The 7,551-nt window shown below is 45.0% G+C and overlaps 1 pseudogene; it reads right to left on the bottom strand.

The window, feature by feature from the left end:
* Nucleotides 1–1,671: 1,671 nt before the first annotated feature.
* Nucleotides 1,672–3,391, bottom strand: LOC144806337 (uncharacterized; annotated as a pseudogene).
* Between the last annotated feature and the right edge of the window lie 4,160 nt (nucleotides 3,392–7,551).

The following is a 7,551-nucleotide window of genomic DNA, read 5'->3' on the forward strand; positions in this document are numbered from 1 at the left end:
CGACTCACTAGCCATCTTCTTCCACCGCAAGATCGCTGACATCCACGACAGCTTCAAAACCATGACCACCCCGACTACGCCAGACTCCATCTCCCCTGTGAACACTACCAGCGCCAACCACCTGACCTCCTGGTCCAACGTCAAGGACGACGAGACACGCAAGGTCATGAACTCCATCCACTCAGGATCTCCGTCAGACCCGTGCCCACACCACATATTCAACAAAGCAGACTCAGTCATCGCACCCCAACTACGGAAGGTCATCAACATCTCCTTCGAAACAGCAACATTCCTGGAAAGCTGGAAGCACGCTGAAATCAACACCCTCCTCAAGAATCCCAAGGGGGACCCCAGGAACTTACGGCCCATCTCCCTGCTCCCGTTCCCGGCAAAGGTCATTGAGAAAATTGTCAACATGCAATTGGCCAACCACCTGGAAGACAACAACATCTTGGACCCGTCCCAGCCCGGATTCAGACAAAACCACAGCACCGAGACAGCCCTCATCGCCACCACAGACGACATCAGGCACCAACTAGACAAGGGCGAAACATCAGCCCTCATCCTCCTGGACCGGTCAGCCGCCTTCGACACGGTCTGCCATCGCACTCTAAAGACACGCCGCCCAGAAGCTGGAATCCAAGAGAAGGCCCTTGATTGGACCACGTCCTTCCTCTTCGGCAGAACCCAGAGCATCCGCCTCCCCCCGTTCCATTCCGAAGCTTCTGAGATCATCTGCGGCATACCCCAAGGATCATCCCTCAGCCCGACACTGTTCAACATTTACATGGCCCCGCTCGCACACGTCGCCCGACAGCACAACCTCAACATAATCTTCGACGACACTCAACTGATCCTCTCCTTCACCAAGGACCCCATCACTGCCAAAGCCAACCTCCATGAAGGAATGAAGCCTGTCACCGACTGGATGAAGATCAGTCGTCTGAAGCTGAACTCGGACAAGACAGAGGTCCTCATCCTCGGCTCCAACCCGTCAGCCTGGGATGACTCCTGGTGGCCAATGGCACTGGGGGCAGCCCCGACCCCCACTGACCACGCACATCCTCGACTCAACGCTTTCAATGACCAAGCAAGTCAACGCCGTCTCCTCCTTCTGCTTCAACACCCTCCACATGCTCCCCAAGATCTACAGCAGCAGACTCTACTACGGAAACGCCCTCTACGCAGGAGCTCCGACCAAGCTCATCAATCCACTATAACGCATCCAAAACGCCTCAGCACAACTGATCCTCGATGTACCACGACACGGCCGCATCACCCCCAATCTGAGAAACCTGCACTGGCTTCCCGTCAACAAGAGGATATCCTTCAAGCTCCTCATCCACGCACACAAGGCACTCCACAAGACCGGCCCAGCCTACCTCAACAGACGGTTCTCCTTCTACACCCCCAACTGCCAGCTACGCTCCGCCGACCTCTCACTCACCACCGTCCCGCACATCCAAAGAACAACCACCGGTGGGAGATCCTTCTTCCACCTTGCCGCCAAGACATGGAACACCCACACACTGATCCTACGACAGACCCAAGACCTGCTGACCTTCAGGAGGATACTAAAGACCTGGCTGTTTGATCAGTAGCGGCCCCCACCTCCCCCCCCCCAGCGCCTTGAGACCCTCTCGGGTATGAAGGGCGCTTAAAAAATGATTGATTGATTGACTGATTGACTGATTGACTGATTGACTGATTGATTTTTGTAGGTCTGATGACCCACTACAGCTCTTTACACATTCACTGCATTGGAATGGCTTTTCCCCAGTGTGTGTTCATTTATGTTTTTGTAGGCCAATAACCGAAAGAAGCCCTTCACACATTCACTGCAATGCTATGGTTTTTCTCCTGTGTGTGTTCGCTGATGTCTTTGAAGTTGTGATAACTGACTGAAGCTCTTCACACATTCATTGCAATGGTATGGTTTTTCCCCAGTGTGTGTTCGAATATGTTTTCGTAGATCTGATGATCCACTGAAGCTCTTCACACATTCACAGCACTGTAATGGCTTTTCCCCTGTGTGTGTTCGCTGATGAATCCTGAGATTTGAGGATTCACTAAAACTACTTCCACATTCACTGCAATGGTATGGTTTTTCCCCAGTATGTGTTCGCTGATGTCTTTGTAGGTGTGATAACCGATAGAACCTCTTCACACATTCAGTGCAATGGTATTGTTTTTCCCCTGTGTGTGTTCGTTGATGAACTTGAAGAATTGATAACTGACTGAATCTCTTCAGACATTCATTGCATTGGTATGGTTTTTCCCCAGTGTGTATTCGCTGATGTCTTTGGAGTTGTGATAACCGACTGAAGCTCTTCACACATTCACTGCAATGGTATGGTTTTTCCCCAGTGTGTATTCGCTGATGTCTTTGGAGATTTGGTAACAGGCTAAAGCTCTTCACACATTCAGTGCAATGGTATGGTTTTTCTTCCCCAGTGTGTGTTCGCTGATGAACTTGGAGTTGTGATAAATGACTGAAGCTCTTCACACATTCAGTGCAATGGTACGGTTTTTCCCCAGTGTGTGTTTTCTGATGTCTATAGAGGTGTGATGACTGACTGAAGCTCTTCACACATTCACTACAATGGTATGGTTTTTCCCCAGTGTGTGATCGCTGATGAATTTGGAGTTGTGATAAGTGACTGAAGCTCTTCACACATTCAGTGCAATGGTATGGTTTTTCTCCTGTGTGTGTTTGCTGATGTCTTTGAAGAATTGATAACCGACTGAATGCCTTCACACATTTATTGCAATGGTATGGGTTTTCCCCAGTGTGTGTTCGCTGATGCCTTTGGAGTTGTGATAACTGACTGAAGCTCTTCACACACTCACTGCAATGGTATGGTTTTTCTCCTGTGTGTGTTCGCTGATGTCTTTGAAGAATTGATAACTGACTGAATGCCTTCCCACATTCATTGCAATGGTATGGTTTTTCCCCTGTGTGTGTTCGCTGATGAACTTGGAGTTGTGATAACTGACTGAAGCTCTTCCCACATTCAGTGCAATGGTATGGTTTTTCCCCTGTGTGTGTTCGCTGATGAACTTGGAGTTGTGATAACTGACTGAAGCTCTTCACACATTCAGTGCAATGGTACGGTTTTTCCCCCATGTGTATTCGCTGATGATCTTTTAGGAGTGCTAACTGACTAAAGTTCTTCACACATTCATTGCAATTGCATGTTGCTTCTCCTGTGTGTGTTTGCTGATGGCTCTTTAGTAGTGATCACAAACTAAAGCTCTTGCTGCTTGTGTATGATTTTTCTTTCTTGGTTAGTGTCTCTGGGTCGGGTTTATATTTGTCTGCATCCCATGACTGCGTTTCCTGAGGAGCTAACATGGTTGATAAAGCACTTGTGTTATTCCCATATTCCCTGTATGTCTGTGGTATTTTGGATGGTTGATTTCAGATTTCACAATGAAATACAAGACTCACCAACTACATATATTATAATTGTAGCAAGTAAAGCTTCTTTGTAGGTGGTTGTGTTTTTAGATTGTGGAATGGTTTTGCATGTGTATGAGTGAAGATCAGTCTTCCTTCTGGTCGAAGCAAATTAGGACAGTCTGTTGTAGATCAGAAACCTTCTCTTTCCTTTACCCTTCAGTTGTCTGGCTCCACTCCCTTGTGCTTTTCTCTTGTTCCAGTGGTTTGGCATGAAAAAGTTTACAATACACCTAGCGTGCTGAATGGTGGTCTGCCATCATTACAGAAAGCAGAGAAATGCTGTATCTACCTCATACCGAACACATGATCAAAGCTGGTGGTGGAGGCCTGTTTATACAGGAAGTGGTTTGTCAGTGTTGTTGCCTTAATTTTCTAGAGGTCATTGCTTAGTCCTGTTGCATGGAGGTGCACAGCTCAGACTCTTACATCCACCAAATTGCTCTGAACTGCCTCTTCCAGGATCTATCAGTTTATGTTCATGTTCCTCAGTCTTTATGCAGATCTTTTCCTAAATATTGGAGCTCTTTTTTTCTAACCACTTTTTTTCAGATTTTCACGATTACTGTCATTATTCACGATCATTTGTGCATTCAAGGCTGGTTTCCTATTGGATGTAAAGAGATTTAAAATCAGTAAATGGAAATGTAAGAGCATGTGAATGCACAATACTTAACTAGTTGTAAAAGACATCTGGTCATTACCATTTACGAAAGTCACCAAGAGACATTTCACCATACACAGATATTTAACTAAATGTTCTATAGAACATGTCACATTTTACTTAATTCAGAAAAGGAGGTGATTTTTCGGTGTTCACACAGTAACTTAGTACAGAAAGAGCACACATGGAGTGCCCACTTGCTAGAGCTACAGCTTTACGAAGACGCACATGGCTAAGATTTCATTTAACCTCTCCCGTGCTCGTCATGAGGCACGGTTGCGCTGTGCTCATGACGAGCTGAGCTTGTCATGACTCGCGCGGCGCACACATGCGGGGATAAGTCCCCTGTGGTGCTGAGCTTTCCAAGGAAACGGGTGTGGCCATGACGAGCTTAGCTCGTTATGAGCACAGCACCACAGTGCAGCGTGACAAGCCGAGCTCGTCACAAGCACCGTGGCGCTGCATGCACCCTCCCTCCCCCAGCGCCGTGGGGGAATTAACCTTGCGGCGAAGGGGTTAAACAAGAAGGGATTGTGTAAGAAGAGATGGATCAGGATGTGTTGCTGTCACTTCAGTTTTATGAATTGTATAACAGCAGTAACACTTTCAAGGCTACATGACAAAGAAAACTCTTCATGAAGTATATAATAAATATAATGCTTCAGGAAGTATATAATAAAGGTAACGCTCTAGGAAGTATATAAGAAAGGTAACGCTCCAGGAAGTACATAATAAATGTAACGCTCGAGGAAGTATATAATAAAGGTAACGCTCTAGGAAGTATATAATAGAGGTAACGCTCCAGGAATTATATATTAAAGGTAACGCTCCAGGAAGAATATAATAATGGTAACGCTCCAGGTAGTATATAATAAAGGTAACACTCCAGGAAGTATATAATAACTGTAACACTCCAGGAAGTATATAATAAAGGAGTATATAATAAAGGTAACGCTCCAGCAAGTATATAATAAAGGAGTATATAATAAAGGAAACGCTCCAGGAAGTATATAATAAAGGTAACGCTCTAGGAAGTATATAATAATGGTAACGGTCCAGGAAGTATATAATAAAGGTAACGCTTCAGAAAGTATATAACAAATGTAGCTCCATTCACACTCCTCTTGACAGTACTTTCCAATTTACACTGGAGAAGCTTAAGTTCCAACTCCTGTCTTTACTTTTCTGTTTGTTAAGTTATCTTTGCCACATTCCTAGGGATGGTTCAAGCATTTGTTAGAAGATTGCAGCATTTATTATAGAGATTCCATCATAACCAGTAATATACCTGCGATATTTCTGCTGCCAATACATGTCTGCTTTTTGTCTTTTTCTACCTTACCAGGGTATCTGACTTAATGTCTTTCGTTTGGTGCTAGGTCTGGGATTGAGCATTGGCAGAGAGGAACAAGATGTCCATTGCTTTCAGGTGAGTGTAGCATTTTACACCATTGTGAATTTCTTAAAATCAGCTTAACTTTACTCCCTGTTCATCACCTTCCATACTACCTTATGCCTGTGTACTCGCTCAGCAGGGTTCATTGACGGCTAAAGCAGCGGAGTGACTCGATGAACACAGCAGACATCAGGTAATGATCTGATAGACAAATGCCATGGTTGGCAGTAGAAGGATCAAAAGAGTCTTTAGAGAAGCTTGCCCAGGACATAAAAACGGAGGAAGTGCACAGGTAGATACAGTAGGTACATGCTCCATTTTGGGTCTGTTTCAGGCCTTTACTGGGCTGGGAATTGGTGTGCACTATATCTTAATACTGCGGCTGATAAAGGCACTTGTTGCAAGGGTGTTACCACTTTGACCCTTTACAAGAGGGGAGCAGAGCCTTGGAAAGCACAACACCTGAAGGCTGCCTGGCCTGAGGGGAAGGTGAGAGTCCAGGTGTCAGACAATATCATCAAGGGACATAAAAGGATCCTAAGAAACACAGCGGCAGAGAGGCAAAACCGTCAGTCCAGATGGAGAAGAGCTGTGTTATCCTCTGTTTCCGGTAAAGGAGGAGGCATAGAATTCCATTGGGTCGGAGCTAAGACATGGAAGGAGCAACCTCCCGTTCTGGCTCTGCTGTGACGAGGGATGTGGGACAGGTTTAGATTGGTGGAGCGTAGTGTTCTGGAGGGCATGTAAAATTGCATCCAGACAGCTAGGCTGGGTACTCCTTGGATCTCTGTTTTTTAGTTCAGTTTAGTTCAGTTTAAACAGTTGTCGTGCATCCATTTGGCCATATTCCAAAATATTTCACTACCTCCACCAGAAGTCTAATGTGAATAATAAAAACTGTAGGACTGAGCTCCGAACTCCGAGGGATGCCAGGAGCCAGTCCTCTTTGTGATGAGACAAAAGGGGGGGTTTAACTTTAAAAGACCACTCCTTTAAAAAGAAGGTAAACCAGGCCAGACCTATGCCCTGTACCCCCAGGTCAGTGAGGAGAGTTAATATTATTGCATGTGAGACAGGGTTGAAGGCCACACTTAAATCTAGGAGTATCAGAGCCTAGGATTTGCCGGCATCTGCAGTACTGCAAAGGGAGTAATTAATCAGAGAGGAGGGATTAGGGATTGGGACATCTGTTTCGTTCCCCCTGGGTAAGTTTATAGTTAATCAAAAGAGAAACAGACACTTGTTACACCTCTTGACCATTGGTAAAAAAGAGGATTTTTGGAGTAACCTCAAGAAACCCAATGCTGTTGTATTTGCGCGGTATATCTGTTTCATCCGCCCCGCATTCGGGTTATCGGCAGTTATCATCGGGTACTCCAAAGTAGTGGTATTGCCCGCCTCAACCCGAGGCACCTCTGGTCTTTTGTGCAGTGTCCAGAGAAGTGAACAAAAGTGTGAAAAATAAATTCTCGAAAAAAGGAAGAAATGGTTAAAAGACTGGTAAATCACCGTAAACGTCTTTTAATATTGGTGTGATTTCCAATTCAAGTTAAAATGGTAGGTACTACTAAATAGATCGAGTTACTGGATCTTGCAGTATTATATATACAACGTCGACATGTTTCAGCTCTCTGGGCCCTAGGGGTCTATAGAGCTTTCGTCAGGACTCACAAACAAAAACAAAAACTTCTTACTCACACCGTTTGTGTAGTATTATTAGAGTTGATTCCTGATTTTGTGTCAGGAGAATAGCTCCTCCGGCTTCTGCAATAGAATGGGGAGAATACATAGAGAGATACACACTTAACTTATACATTCTATATCGGGTTGGTGTACACGTTGAATAAAATTATTATTCATTTAAAGAGACACTGTCAAACAGGAGGAGAATCGGAAGGTTTGAGTAGCTAGCATTTTGGGCATGTGTTTCTTTGTTGGGGATTTGATACCCACTCTTAATGCAGCGAGTAGCAAGTTAGTCTGTGCGCAGGGAATTGCAAACTGTCGCCTGCATTTATTTGATCATAAAAT

Source organism: Lissotriton helveticus (assembly GCF_964261635.1).
Source record: "Lissotriton helveticus chromosome 1_1 unlocalized genomic scaffold, aLisHel1.1 SUPER_1_unloc_64, whole genome shotgun sequence".
In the NCBI taxonomy this organism is placed as follows: domain Eukaryota; kingdom Metazoa; phylum Chordata; class Amphibia; order Caudata; family Salamandridae; genus Lissotriton; species Lissotriton helveticus.